The sequence below is a fragment of the Cupressus sempervirens genome, chromosome 3, assembly GCF_028749045.1.
Source record: "Cupressus sempervirens isolate cs-2001-9-10 chromosome 3, ASM2874904v1, whole genome shotgun sequence".
In the NCBI taxonomy this organism is placed as follows: domain Eukaryota; kingdom Viridiplantae; phylum Streptophyta; class Pinopsida; order Cupressales; family Cupressaceae; genus Cupressus; species Cupressus sempervirens.
Window position 1 is genome coordinate 355,930,953 of NC_143120.1, and position 16,643 is coordinate 355,947,595.

Below are 16,643 nucleotides of genomic sequence, written 5' to 3' on the forward strand. Positions count from 1 at the left end.
AGATATAGGAGTATGTTGATAGTAAGTTTGACTAAATGAAAATCACTAAAGAGGAAGACCTCACAACACAATTTTATCGTGAATATATTTTAGCCAATAATTATATTTATTTAAGAAAAAGCTACTCTTTCCTACTGCCTACTGGCACTATTTTATGTTTACCTCTTATGTCCATGTATGGCAATATAGATTATGTTGACTATACTAAATGTTGCAATTTTTTATCAGAAATTCATAATTGTACTCTATTGTTGGGATTTCCAATTGTGTGCATTGGGTATGACTACGCATGCATGGCTGTATTCATTAGCATCTAGGATTGTCTAGGCCTTGTGTGTACTCTTACGGTCTTGAATCTACTCTATCAGTTTTTCCATGCCTACAAAATGGCCTTTCATGTGGCTCTTACTCTCTTTAAAGGAATATCAGTACATGCCTTATGGTAGTCTTGCTACTAGACCAGTAAATTCCAACATGAGGGCTTTCACTTGTGTGTTTGGTGGCAACCAACTGTAAAATGAATGTTTAATTTTACTATTTAATAGGTATAAACATGGTATCTCTCCGAATGGAGCTGATTTCTGATATAGGCACCAAAAGATGCCTCCTCCACTCCTCCTATAGAAGAAGTTTTCCAGAAACTTCAGCAGTGGGTGATAGTGACAAATGGTTCCTACCCAAACAGATATCCTCAGCACAGGCAAAACAATTATTATTATCAAGCAAAAAAGGCTCAACCTTCACCTAGTGCTTCTCAAAGACTGCTAGGAAGTTCACCTTCAGGTGACAAGCCCAAGAATTAGGAGCAGAAAAGGTGAAAACGTGTACCACAGTATCAGAGAAATCAGAGTCAAGGCTAGCCAGTCAACCCTTTAGCAAATGGATTCTCAAATCAACTGAATGTTGTATCTACTGCATTGCCACTTCCACAAGGAATTTCTAGGTTCGTTGACATGACTCAGTGCATGGTTTTTCTTCTATGGGACTATTGTATTGCAATTTAATTCCTAAGTCTATGATGTATGCATACTTTATTGTTTGTTGCCTTTCCTCAAGTGATGTTGGGGGTGTGCCATTGGAATTGATTGTTAGAATTATATTGGTGCTCGATGTATACATTTCAGCTTTAGAAGTTCTTATATGTACCAATTTCATTTTCTGTGCTTCATTTAAATGTACATGGATACTAATCAATACGAAGATATTGTAAATTTTATTGTTGGAGCATTATAAGCTTTTCCTTTTAAATAATAGTTATACAGCTACCGAATCTAATGTCTGTGAAACTTCTGAGTAATTTAGTCTATTCCAGGAAGTTTTATTATCAGAGCAACAGAGTTGATTGCAACTCATTCTACCATATTGAGAATAAGTGTGGGCATTAGGTTCTTTTTGTTGTAACCCATAAGCTTGCCTTTAGTCTGGAGAGATTTCCATTCTATATACATTTGATCACATTATTACATTGAATTTCCTTTTGCTAATTGGGTGGTGTGGGTGGTGAAAAATCATTCTTCTTTTAGAACCTCTCATATAATTCTCTTAAATATTGGTTATTTTGAGGCAACATTAATTATTGTTTTTGATTAAGACTATATTGATTATTGTTATAGCAAGCATTTCATACTATTTATTAATGGGTGTAACATTGTGATTATATCATGCAACCATATTTGAGTATGTCTTCTATTTATTATGAGTAGCAGCGAAGATATCTATTTTATGCTTCTTTTCTATTCCTCTATGTCCTCAAATGTATTAAAAATAGTTGAGGGCACTCTTAAGTATACTTCATAGGTCTTCTCTGGTGCATTGGTTTTTATTTGAGTTAGTATCAGTAAAAGATAGCTTCATAATTTTTACTAATATTATGACTTATTGACATTAGTGGTCAAAAGCATTGCAGGATACAACAAAGATCTTTGTAAAGCCACAAAACCCTTATTTTTGGGAAATGTGTTGTACAGGTAGTATCAAAGGTCTAAACCAGCAAAACCCTTTACATAGTCCAAATGGGTATCCTAAATTGTTGTTTGTCTTGTAGGTTGTTAAGAAAGTTTGGAAGATAATGATCAAAAACCTACATAGGAGGGCTAATTACAAAAAGGGCTGCAAAGAAATATACAGCTAGTTTGGAAAGCGATTGGAAAAAGGAGTTTGGAATTGGTTTTTTTGGTCGTTCTAGGCCCAAATAAGTTAGTCAAGAGTATGAACATCTCCTACAATGCTAGATAAGCACAAGTACAAGACTTGGCAAAACAAAACTTAACAACCATGTTTACACAAGATAAGATAAGTTTGTGACTTGGTGAGTTGACCTAAGGGGTAAACTTGGTGAGCAAACATAAAGAGTCAACTTGGTGAGCGTACTTGAATTGTCAGCTTGGCGACCTGACTAGGGGAGTCGGCCTGGCGAGCTAACATGGCAAGTCGACTTAAAGTGGCGAGTTGGTGGGGCAAGTGGGGGTGACTTGGTGAGCTAATCTAGAGAGTTGGCCTAGGGGGTGGACTTGGTGAGTGAACTTAGAGAGTCAACTTGGTAAGCATACTTCAATTGTTAGCTTGGTGAGCTGACTTGGGGAGCTGACCTGATGATCTAACATGGTGAGTGGGCTTAAAGTGGCAACTTGGTGGGGCAAGTTGGCAAGACGACTTAGCGAGGCCACTTCGAGACGTGACATGGCAAGCTAACTTGGTGAGAAAGCTCGATGAGTGGACCTAAAGATTGACCTTGATGAGGCACTTTGGTGGGGTGACTTGATGATCAAAATCAAAGAGTCAACTTGGTGAGTATACTTGAACAGTTGACTTGGTGGGGCAAGTTGGTGAGCCGACTTAGCAAGTCCACTTGGTGAGGCGAGATGGTGAGTCAACTTGGTGCGGCAACTTGGTGAGTTGACTTGGTGAGTGGACTTAAAGACTGACCTTGATGAGGCACTTTGGTGGGGTGACTTGATGAGCGAACTTAAAGAGTCAACTTTGTGAGCGTACTCAAACAGTCAACTTGGTGACATGACTTGTGGGCTGGCTTGGCGAGCCGACCTGGCGTGCATACTTGAATAGTAGACTTGGTGAGTTGACTGAAAGAGTCAACTCAGTGAGGTGACTGGGTGGGAGTGACTTGGCAAGCTAACCTGGAGAGTGACAATTCATATTCTACAAATTTGAGATGTTGGAACTTTTGTGGATGTGCAGGCCATTGGAACATATTGTAGGGAGGATGATGAACTTATTCTCAACTGTCAGACTCAGGCAAGTGATACAAATTGTAAAATCTTAACATATGGTTGTTCAAATTCTGTATCTCCTAAATGATTTCCTTTTAGCGTATAACTTGTTGTACATAGTTGCCAAGTTTTCTTATTGTATCGAGCATATTACTGAAGAAGCATATTAGTTACTGTCGATATTTTTTTAGGCATTCTATAAAATAGTTCACATGCCTTGCATATGATATGAGATTTTTTATGCATCCTGCACTCTCTCATCCGGCTGATGATGGATTACGGAGAGTGATCTGAAACGATGACGCTAAAACACACACAATCAAATCCAAAATGAACTTGCATTACAAATGGATTGTGGAAATCTGATATTGTTGATTTTGCATGCATGTCTACCAGGACAATCACAACTTAAACATAATATATGTTTAAGTTGTGATTGTCCTTGTAGACATGCATGCAAAATCAACAATATCAGATTTCCACAATCCATTTGTAATGCAAGTTCATTTTGGATTTAATTGTGTGTGTTTTAGCGTCATCGTTTCAGATCACTCTCCGTAATCGATCATCAGCCGGATGAGAGAGTGCAGGATGCATGCAAAATCTTATATCATATGCAAGGCATGTGAACTATTTTATAGAATGCCTAAAAAAAATTTACACACACGCATTGGTAGAAATTTCTACCTTCATTGGTCGAAATTTCTACCTTCAATGGTCAAAATTTTTGACCTTAATTGGTCAAAATTTCTACCTTCAATGGTCAAAATTTTTGACCTTCATTGGTCGAAATTTCTACCTTCAATGGTCAAAATTTTTAACCTTCATTGGTCAAATTTTCCACCTTCAATGGTCAAAATTTGCGACCTTCATTGGTCAAAATTTATACGTTTTTGGTCAAGATTTTCTACCTTCTTTGGTCAAAATTTTTACATTGTTTGGTCAAAATTTCGACCAATTCCTGACAAAACTTGCACAATAGCTATGGACGTTTTTCGACCAAAGTATTGGTCAAAATTTTGACCAACTAGAAAGTTGGTTGAAATTTTGACCGAAAAAATGTTGACCAATGGGTTGGTCGACTTTGGTCAAATTTTGGTCAAAAAGTGGGTTGAAATTTCGACCAATAATGGTTGAAAAAAGGTCTTAGATGTACTAGTGTATAGTGGCCCCAGGACCCTGCAGGGGTGTTGCCCCTTGACCCCATCTTAGAGGCGTTACCCCCAAACCCACGTAAAAATAATATGGGGAGAAAATTGCACCAAATAAACCTCTAAGTCTAATTAGGCTCCACATCACAACACTTTAGGCATCTTAGTTTTTTGCACCAAAAGAACATCCATTTTATGATTCTAAACTATAGCCCACAAAATATATTGTTTATAAGGAACATTTAATAATCTAATATTCCATGACATAATCTTCATTTTGAACTTTTATTATTTCTCTCCTAGATCGTAAGTTGTTTCCCATCTACAATAACCACCTTTCTAACCAACTGCCTATCTTTCTTATTATTCTTCCTTCCATGGCCATACTTCTTGCCTTCAACATCTAGTTTAGATTAACTTTTATTTACCATAATAAAGAAATAACTAGAGACAAGAAATCTTTTCTTCCTACAATTAACATCCACTCATTAGTTGTCTACTCTATCCTCCAACTCCTTCACAACCCCAAACCTTGAAGAATCTTGCACAAAAAGAGTTATAGAAATACAAGAAACATAACTCAAATGGATGCAAGTACCCACTTTGAGCATTGACCCAATCTTTACAGATGGCTTACATTTACCTCCCTAAAAATGAGACATCAAACTTGGCAACACATCTTGGAGTGATCTTTCTCCACTAGGTTCCAAGATCTTCCTAAACTCACCATCTTCTAGCTCTTCAACCAACTTAGCTTCAACACCCTTAACACCTTGAGAGGTCACCTTACCCTTATTGTTGGCAAACTCCATCAAATCAACTTCTATTAATAGCACCAACTCAACAATGATAGGAGAAGGCTATTGTAGGACCACTGACACCCTAGGAGTGGGAGTCGAAGACCTCCTAGGTAGATTGAGGTAACACCTTCTCCATATCTACTTTTTCTATTGGAAGAAATGGAGAAGAAAAGCTCTCCTTACCTTCAACTAGCGAAGGTGCACCCTCTAAAACCTAATGAGACTTTTCTAATAGGCTACTAGTTGGTGATGATCCTATAGGATCCTTTAGGGCTTGTTTGGTTGCTGGCATAGAAATTGAAAATTAGAAAAGAAAATAGAAATGAGAATGGGAATGGGGAATGGTAATGGGAATGGAAAATAGAAATTCCAGTCCTATTTGGTTCACCTTGAATTGATTGGGAATATGACAATCCTTTGTTTGGTTCACATTATTTAGAAAATTTGGAAATTCAAACTTGCTATATAAACAAATCGAATTCTCAAATGTAAAGAACATAAATTTTGTTTGTTTTTTCCTTCATTTATTTGCATTCCATATCATCTGACTATGTATAAATAGATACAAGAAGCAACATAAAGAAACATACACACATCCTTCTACAATTGATCAATGAAGAAGATGGCAAAGTCAAAATTATGGCCTCATCATGTGCAACAACAATTTCTATGCACTTGATCACGCATTCTTAGCCGCATCATATGCAAGAGAAGAAATGACACCCAAATTGCCTTCACTTGCTCATTTCCTGACTTGAATCAGTAGAGGAGGTATTTAGAATTGTAGATTTGGAATTGAAATTCATTTACGATACCCTTTTCTCCAAATGCGTCGATACCAAGTTTAGTAAGCAGCTAATACTATTTTTCCTTGTCAATACCACCTCATGGGAGTCGTTGGGTTTCTAATATGAAAAAAAAGGAATACGCAAAAGCACAATTGAGTATGTGACTTTCTTTGTTGAGCATCGGGTATGTCCAGACTCTGATGCTCTTGCTCTCTGATGTTAATTTGGTGAGCAGTTGTAGCTAGAGCTCTGTCACTCTCCTTGTCTTGGCATCACATCACAGTTGACTCTAGAAAAAACTACACACAAGCATAGCCATGGATCCAAAAAAATTATGTAATTTGGAAAAATCATATTGGGAAAAGGAATGGCCTATTCTAGTAATAGGTATTTTTTGGCATGGACATATGCTCATTTTAGGGTTAAAATAGGAATATGTCTTCCAGTTCGCAATTCCAATTTGGTGCACCAAACAGAGAATACAAAACATATTCTAATTTTCTTTTCCTATTCCGATTGCATTCCAGCAACCAAATGGGCCCTTAACTACCATACAAGCTTTGAAAGAGGAGTTGATGGAGTCACGATAGAATGATTACAAGAGGTGATTCAGCTTTGTGAAAAAATGAGTTTGTGGAGAATTTTATTTGATCAAACATATTTGGAACCCATTAAATAAAGTGCACATTTCGTGTGATGAAACACCTTATAGAGAACAAAACGAAGAAGTTTGGTAGAATGAAAAATGGCACTTCCAAAATAAAAATGGTCATGCAAAAAGAGACAGATCAAGGACCCACACGGTCAATCTAAATAGACAAAGCTGATTGGTGTGCTACTTAAGTCCGATCATGCAAAAGCCATTATCCAACAAACCAAGTAGGGACATATCGTGCACGGCTTACATTAAATGAGATTAAACAAATTCTTTTGTAACAGTTACGAAGCTTTTCTTCTTTGCTTCCATATTTTGTGATTATGTTTACCTGAACAATGATGACATATAAATGTTGTTCAAAAGCCACTCCTTTGGCATGCTTTTCCGGTTTTAACCCTTCGCTAACGAATTCAGTTGCAATGCAAGACGTTTAAATGAATGCTCTAGCATAGAGATTATGTATTATCAATGTTCTAGCGTAGAGGTTATGCTTTCTCAAAGTTGGCCTTCTGCGTATGTGCTTGCTGCTTGTAGAATGCACGTCATATTTTTCAGGTCATTACTTCTGCATAATACTGAGGGATGAGGTAAGTCGATTGCAAAGTTAAGCTATTATAGTAATCAAGGAACCGTAAAAAGGCTTTGTAGCCACCAATAATACTTGCTTGTACTTTTCTGAAAACTCATCGGCAAACCCATCTTATGCAACTCATGTATTAATGGTGCTTCCCCGTATATAACAATCATTTGTTTCAATGTTTAAAAATGCTTCTGCAACAAACTCATTCGAAATACTAGAATGTCGCTTCACGGCACTGAACAAATCATTTGATTAAAATAGTTGTGTAGAAGTTAAGATACCAATGGATATGGGGCAACTTATATGCACCATATCAAGTGTTAAATAGTGGAAGAACTTATATTTTCATTGAAAAGGGGTGCATATAAGTTGCACTATAGACTGTGTCTAAAAGTAATAGTAGTAGCTGACGGATGTCTTGAGCCCACTATTTGAAGTATTAGTCATACTTAAATAATTTAATTAGATATAAAAGTCTTTTTGAATTTGGGAGATATTTTTATGTACACAAGTAGTTTTAGTTATTTAATACAAGAGGATGAGATTCAGATTCTGTGGTTCATTTCATAATATTTTTCTATAGCTTGATTTTAACTTTGGTTATGGTTTGAGAGCCTTGCTTGCACATTGAGCAAGATTGGTGGTAATTGACCTCATTAAGAATCATTGAACTTCACAATAGACTAAGGGTCCATTGAATATGGATATCAAAATCTTAACTCATTTTTGTCATTATATTATTTCCATCTAAACTAATGTCGCAATGATTTTTTTCATCTAGATATTGATATCAGCTAGTATTTACCATATAATTGTCAGTCTTTATTATACCAAGTGTAAAGTCTTCAATTGAACCTTGCATAATTCTTTACTATAGAGTGCCTCCACTTTAGTAGAACATAATTTTCCACCTATGCCTACATCCTATCACACTTGACCTGTCAACTCTTTTTGTTTGAATCCTTGATGATGTGGCCCATCTAGTTCAAGATGCATCACACCATTTAATGTTTTCATTATGTGGATTCATCATAAAAATTTCTAAGATGAATGTCATATTGAGACATTATACCTAATATTTCTTGTAGTGTAGCAACTCTTACAATAGACCATTGACAATGGTATTCATCCTATCTTGGTCATTATCTCACTGTTACCTAAGTGTCAATCTATTGAACTTTGTCAACTCTCTCATGATCATTTAAATAGCTTATACAATCTTCTTTTAATAATTTTTTTTGTTGTTGTTTCAAAGTGTCTAGTCCCTTTAGAACTAATTTTCCATAATTCAAAACTTGATAATATCACATCACCTCTTCACATCTTCTATCGTGCCCATATTCTTTTGTCTTCAATCCAAAAAAAATCACCTTCATGATTCTAATGAAAAGTGACCTCACATCCATTTACTCTCATTTGATTATCATATTGTAGTATCTTAAACATTTTATCTCATAATTCATTAACTATTCTTGTTTATTAGATTATTATTTCATAATAATTAATATCCCACTTGTTTGTTAAGGTTGGAATACCAAAACATGGATATGACCTTGGAAGACCTCTAAAATAAAAATCCAACACTATTCAACATTTTTTTTTTCCTAGTCCAAGTTTGAAGGAAGAATAGTGTAGAATAGTGTAAGTTAACCTATGACATCTTTTGATGCATTTCATGACAACATATGTCCCTAGAGGCCGTAGGACCCCTAGGGACCCATTTGTTGGTTTGAATGCATTTCATGACAATATTATATTTAATAATAATAATATAATACTGTACATTTTAATATAATAATAATAATCATATAAATTTCTATATATATTTAATAATTATTATTATCATATATATTATCAGATAATATTTAGTTATAATAAATAATTATATATATTACTATATATAATAATAATCATAATCATATATAATAATAATAGTTAATAATAATAATCATAATAATATGTTATAATAATAATAATGCCCACACTTCCCAAATTTTTGTTTCCCTCCAATATGAGTCGTTTCCCTCCAAAATTTAAAAAATTTGCCACTTTTTGGGTACTAGATTTGATATTGGGTATTTGATCTGGTATCGGATACCAAATCTAAAATTGGGTACCCAATTAGACTTAGTGTTTACCAAACTAGTTTGGTCAACTCAAAAAATGTGTTTGAGAAAGGTTTCACTGACATTCAAAATTTGAGTAGCCATTTGACAATATTATTTTCATTAAAATTCAATGAATCAAAAAGGGTTTTTTTATAACACTCTCAAGATTCCATCGATATAATTACTATCAAATTTTGAGTTCGATAAGCATTTATTAGTTTATTTTTTATGAAGATGATTGTAAAGTGTTGATTAACATATTGATTGAAAAATAGCTATAACTTTCAAATGGTATAACATTTTTGAAATCCAAAAGTTGCATCACATTCTATGCTTCACCGAGTAGAAGATAAAAAAAATTAATTTGGTAAAGTTTTCAATTAGTTAAGGTGGTCAGAAATGAGAGTTTTTTAATTCTAGAAAAGTTATAGTAGAAAATTCACATTTAATTATTTATTTGGAATAAAAATACCCAAAAATATGCATCAAATCTAGGCATGAGTCTACTTTTTATATTTATAATTATATTAAAAAATATTATCATTTGATTTTGATTAAGGTGGTCAGACATACACCTACTTTTTATTTTCGCCCTAAATTTTTTGTAGTACTAGACTAAAATCCAAACTTTTGACAAATCAAATATTTTTTTTCTCTAGATAAGGCCTAGTAGTTTAGAAGCTACATTCACTTTTCTATAGATTATTTTCTTACAACTTTTTGATATAAAGTGTAGAACTACTTTAAAATTATGTGTCAAGTTGACATAACCCTAATTTGTTGGTTTTTCACTGCCACTTAAGGCCATAGTTTGGTTGACCATGATCCTACACATATCCTAGAGCTAGAACACACTACCAACTTTCTCACATTCTTTAAGAGAAGAATTGAAGTCACCTATAAATAATGAACGATCTAACCTAAAAGATTGCCAAAAAGTAGCAATCTCTTTTCCAAAAAAATAGTCTCCTAACATTTGAATTGGGAGCATAAATATTTGAAAGGGTCCTATAAAATATATCTCTATATTTTTAAAATGGATACATAGCAATTTATTTTCAAAAGAAGCAAGTTACCTTCACTACTAACTCATTCTCTTAAAAAGGTACATCTCTCAAGGCCCCTTGTGAGTTGCTACTCAACACTCCATCATTCTTAAAAAGAGACATCAATTTCACTTTTTCTTTAGGCATCCTAGTTTCTTGCACCAAAATAATGTCCATTTTATGATTTTGAACTACATTTTGCAAAATATATTGTTTATAAGGAGCATCTAATCTGCTAATATCCCATGACATTATCTTCATTTCAAACTTTTATTATTACTTTCATAGATGGTAATTTGTTTCCCATTACTAATAACCACCTTTCTAGCCAACTCTCTAGCTTTCTTATTATTCTTGCTTCCAGGGCCATACTTCTTGCCTCCAACATCTAGTTTAGATTTACTCTTATTTACCATACTAAAGAAAGGACTAGAGACATGAAATTACTTCTTCCTATGTAATTAACCTCCGCACACTAGCTATCTGCTCTATCCTCCAACTCCTTTACAACCCCAAACCTTGAAGAATCTTGCAAAAACGAGTTATAGGAATACTAGAAATATAACGCAAATGGATGCAATTGCCCACTTTGAGCATTGACCCAATCTTCATAGATGGTTGACATTTACCTTCCTAAAAAAGGGACATCAAACCTAGCAACACAACTTGGAGTGATCTTTCTCCATTAGGTTCCCTGAATTCATCATCTTCTAGCACTTCAACCAACTTAGCTTCAAGACACCTAACACCATGAGTGGTCACCTTATCCTTATTGTCTACAGACTCCATCTAATCAACTACTATTGATAGCACTAACTCAAAAATGATAGGAGAAGGCTATTGTGGAACAACTAACACCCCAGGAGGGGGACTCAAAGACCTCCTAGGAAGACTAAGGTAACACCTTCTCCAAATCTACTTTACCTAATCGAAGAAAAAGAGGAGAAAAACTCACCATACCTTCAACCAGTGAAAGTATGCCATCCAAAACCTAATAAGACTTTTCCAATGAGCTACTAGTTAGCAACGATCCTATAGAAGCCTTTAACTACCATACAAGCTTTGAATGAGGAGTTGATGGAGCCATGACAAAGTGATTACAAGAGGTGATCAAGCTTTGTGAAAAAATGAGTTTGTGGAGAATTTTAATTGATCAAACATATTTTGGAACCCACCAAATAAAGTGCACATTTCGTGTGATGAAACACTTTATAGAGAACAAAATCAAGAGGTTTGAAGGAATGAAAAATGGCACTTCCAAAATGAAAATGGCTATGGAAAAAGAGACAGATCAAGGGCCCACATGGTCAATCTAAATAGACAAAGCTGATGGCTGTGCTACTTAAGTCCGATCATCCAAAAGGCATTATCCAACAAACCAAGTAGGGACATATCGTGCACGGTTTACATTAAATGAGATTAAACAAATTCTTTTGTAACAGTTACGAAGCTTTTCTTCTTTGCTTCCATATTTTGTGATTATATTTACCTGAACAATGATGACATATAAATGTTGTTCAAAAGCCACTCCTTTGGCATGCTTTTCCGGTTTTAATCCTTCGTTAACGAATTCAGTTGCAATGCAAGACGTTTAAATGAATGCTCTAGCGTAGAGATTATGTATTATCAATGTTCTAGCGTAGAGGTTATGCTTTCTCAAAGTTGGCCTTCTGCGTATGTGCTTGCTGCTTGTAGAATGCACGTCATTTTTTTTCAGATCATTACTTCTGCATAATACTGAGGGATAAGATAAGTCGATTGCAAAGGTAAGCTATGATTGTAATCAAGGAACGGTGAAAAGGGTTTGTAGCCACCAATAATAGTCGCTTGTACTTTTTCGAAAACTCATCGGCAAACCCATTTTACGCAACTCATGCATTAATGGTGCTTCCCCGTATTTAACAATCATTTGTTTCAATTTAGTCCGGAGATTTATGTTTTTTAAATTACATTTATAATGTTTTACATTTTTAGTATTTTTATTTTTTATTTTTTAAAGGCTATCCTTTTTTTTCATTGGTTCTACCTATTTTTGCTAGTGATTTTTTAATTTTTCTTTTTAAAAATTCAAAAGATTTCTTATGCTACTCATTTTCTACTATTGATTTGCCTTCATTTTAGAAATATTAATTACATTTGTAATGTTTCTAATCTTATTCTTATTTTTATTTTTTAAAATCTAGTACTTTTTCCTAATTGATTCCTCATTTTTTTGTTAGTATTTTTTAATTTTTCTTTTAAAAATTTCAAAATGTTTCATATGCCACCAATAAAAAATAAGGAAATTAAAATTTTTTTACATTTCATTAAAAAAATTTGAAATGAAAATTTCTACAATTCTAAAAAAAAAGTCTTATACATATTTTAGTTTTTTTACATTAATATAACTCCATAAACCTAGAAACACTAGCACATTATCTTTATCTCAAGTCAATAATAAAGAACTATGACTGAAAAAATGAAAAATAAATAAATTATTATATACTTTAAATTTTTTGTTACATTATTTCTCTACCCTAAAAAAAACCATTGATAAACCATGATATATGATGATTGTATATTTATTAAATTATTGGTAAAAATTTTATAAACTACATATTTTCTTAAAGTTATAACACAATGTCTCAAAGTTATAAGCACATTTCATTTTTCTCTTTTTACATTAGGCGGGACTCAAGTTGTATCACAACTCTTGTTTAAAATGCTTCTACATAAAATTCATTTGAAATACTGGAATGTGGCTTTACAACACTAAAAAATCATTTGATTATAATAGTTGTGTAGAAGCTAGCATAAAAGTATGTAAAATTATGTTAATGGATATGGGGCAACTTATTATATGCATCTGTATCAAGTGTTAAATAGTGGAGAAACTTATATCTCAAAGTAACACTAGTAGCTGGCAGACCCCTTTGGCCCACTATTTAAAGTATTAGTTATACTTAAATAATTTAATTAGATATCAAAGTCTTTTTGAATTTGGGTGATATTTTTATGTACACAAGAATTTTTAGCTATTTAATACAAGAGCATGAGATTGAGGTACTTTGGTTCACTTCACAATAGTTTTCTATAGCTTGATTTTAACTTTTCTTACGGTGTGAGAGCCTTGCTTGCACAGTGAGCAAGATGATGGTTATTGGCCTCATTAAAAATCATTGAACTTTGCAATAGACTAAGGGTCCATTGAATATGGATATCAAAATCTTAACTCATTTTTGTCATTATATTACTTCCAGACAAACTAATGTTGCAATGATTTTTTTCATTTAGATATTGATATCAGTCAGTATTTACCATATGATTGTCATTTTTTATTATATCCAGTGTAATGTCTTAAATTGCACCTTGCATAATTCTTTACTACAAAGTGGCTTAACTTTAGTGGAACATAATTTTCCACCTATGCCTACATCTAATCACACTTGACTGGTCAACTCCTTTTGTTTGAATCCTTGATGATGCAGCTCATCTAGTTCAAGATGCATCATACCATGTAATGTTTGCATTATGTGGATTTGTCTTAAAAATTTGCAAGGTGAATGTCATTTTTGAGACATTACACCTAATATTTCTAGTAGTGTAGCACCTCTTACAATAGACCATTGACAATGGTATTCATCCTATCTTGGCCATTGTCTCATTGTTCCATAATTGTCAATCTATTGAACTTTGTCAACTCTGTCTAGATCATTTAATAGCTTTCACAATCTCCTTTTAATAATTTTTTTGTTGTTGTTTCAAAGTCTCTAATTTTCCTTAATTAAAAACTTGATAATATCACATCACTTATCCTTATGTTCTATCATGCACATTTTCTTTCACCTTCAATCCAACAATCATCATCTTCATGATTCTAATGAAAAGTGACCTCACATCCATTTAATCTTGTTTGATATTCATATCATAGTATCTTAAACATTTTCTCTCTTAATTCATTAACTATTCTTGTTTATTGGATTACTATCTTATAATAATTAATATTCTAGCCATTTGTGAAGGTTGAAATACTAAAACATGAAGCTGACCTAGGCAGACCTCTAAAATAGAACTCCAACACTATCCAACACAATTTCTTCTCCTAGTCAAGGTATTTTTTAGTGGCTAATATTCGTAAATTGGCTAATTTTAGAATTTTTTTGCTAGTAATTTGGCTAATAATTTAGGATTTAATGCAACCTAAATTGCCAAATTTTTATTAAATTTATTTCTAAAATATTTAATATCGCTCAATAATTTATTTAATTAAAAATTTAAATTAAAAGATTCACCAAAATATTTGATAAATAATTAGATTTGATTCACCTAAATATTATATATTATCAAATAAATTAAAATTAATTCACCAATAATTATCATAATTACTAGTTACTTTAGGGATATATCACAAATATTTAGCTTTCACTATTGATTTAAAATATAATGTAATTATCCTCATAATTTCCATGAGATAAAACATATTCAATTTTGATTTGTAATATTCCATGAAGATTAGCAGATTTCCTATTATAATTGAGATTTGCGAATATTTTCTACTAAAAAAATTTGATTCCAAAATAATCACCAATGTAAATGATATTTTAAATTTAAAAACTAAGAGATTCACCAATAAAAATAATTAAGTTTTTCAAAATAATGAAAGATTTGCCAATATTTTATATCTTTTTCTAGATGGGGCCTTCTTAAAGTTTACCATCCTCCTAGTCTAGGCTTGAAGAAAGAATAGTGTAGCTTCCTTGGCAATATTCTATTGGAGTAACCATATTGCATTATTTATTTGAATAATTATTCTATAACTATAGAACTTTCTAAAATATACTATTTTGTATATATCCTCCTTGATACAATGGAAAAATGATCAAATGTTTATCAAATTTTTTGTCATTGTGGTATTAGAGCTTGTGAATAGTGGCAGCCATGTGGAGTTGATATATCTTTGCAGAACTCCTATGCTATTGGAGGACTCACACCCAGCCAGATGGTAGCCAAAGACAATCATCAATGGTTTACAAACTATTTGAAACAACATGCAACTAGAAATATTATTTTAAGGAATGCGTGATTGGGATATATAGGGTTAAGGGTTAGATTTTGAGTGTCACTTATACAACATTATAAGGAAAATTCATTGAAGAGAATTTGTATCCATTCGTTATTTTTGGTTGGGCATGGGAAAGATTAAGTCATAAATGAAAAAGAGTTAAAAGTATGTGATGTGAATAGAAGTATCAATGGCATGAATCATCACAATCATTCGTTGGGATAGTTAAAGTCAAAGCTTTACTATGTCTAGGATGGGAATGGCTTAAACATCACAAACTAAGCTTAATTTCTAGACCAAAAGTGTTAAATAGTCAAAATTGACCTTTTCTCTTTTCAAGCTTATTTCTTCCCTTAGTGTGTGATGTTTAAGAGTGGCTACAATTTTGTTAGAATTCTAGAATGAAAGTAGGCTTGTATAGTCTTATGTTTTACACTATCCTTCCCCTACACCATCTTGTAGAAGGTGCTTAATTAGTTGTTCTTTTTGGCTCTTTTACTCTAGCTTTCCAAGTTATCATCAATTTGATATTTTCAAATAAGAAATATGTTAGATATCTATGTTAGTTCATTCTCACTATTGCAAGAATAGATTCCATTGCCTGATTGTTGTGCTTGGGTACGTGGCATTTGACCTTGTATTCAATAGATATTATGTTTGAGTTAAATATTTTTAATATAGTTATTAGGAATTAACCGTATTGCACACTTCCTATGATAACTAAGATGATTGGTCTTATTTGATTCCTCCTATTCCATTGGACACTTTTTTATTTTCTTTTACTACCATTGATATTAAGGAATTTTAGGGCAACATGAAGTGCTCTCAATGCTTATTTTTGTCTTTGAGACATGGGCAATAAATATTAAGTTTAGAGGCTTGAGTCCGAATATTTTGTTGGAGAGATTTTTTCTTAAGAAGCCAAACAATGGGTTGTTATGAAGCATTCAAATATATTCATTATTGTTGTTGGTTGATAAAAATACTTTAGTGAAAAGATAAATTTATCACCACACAAGAAGGGGAACATAGTTTGTCTAATGATATTAAGTGTCACCACTTAATGTTAGATTATTCATAATCCATGACTTGTTGTTAATAGTTTTCTATTATGAAAAAACACATTATTTGTATTGAATTGATACTTAAGAATATCTAATTTTTCTTGGCATGGATATTAGTTATGATAATTTTATTTTTCTAACATAAGTTTTGGAGTATATATTTATCCATGCAATAAGTGA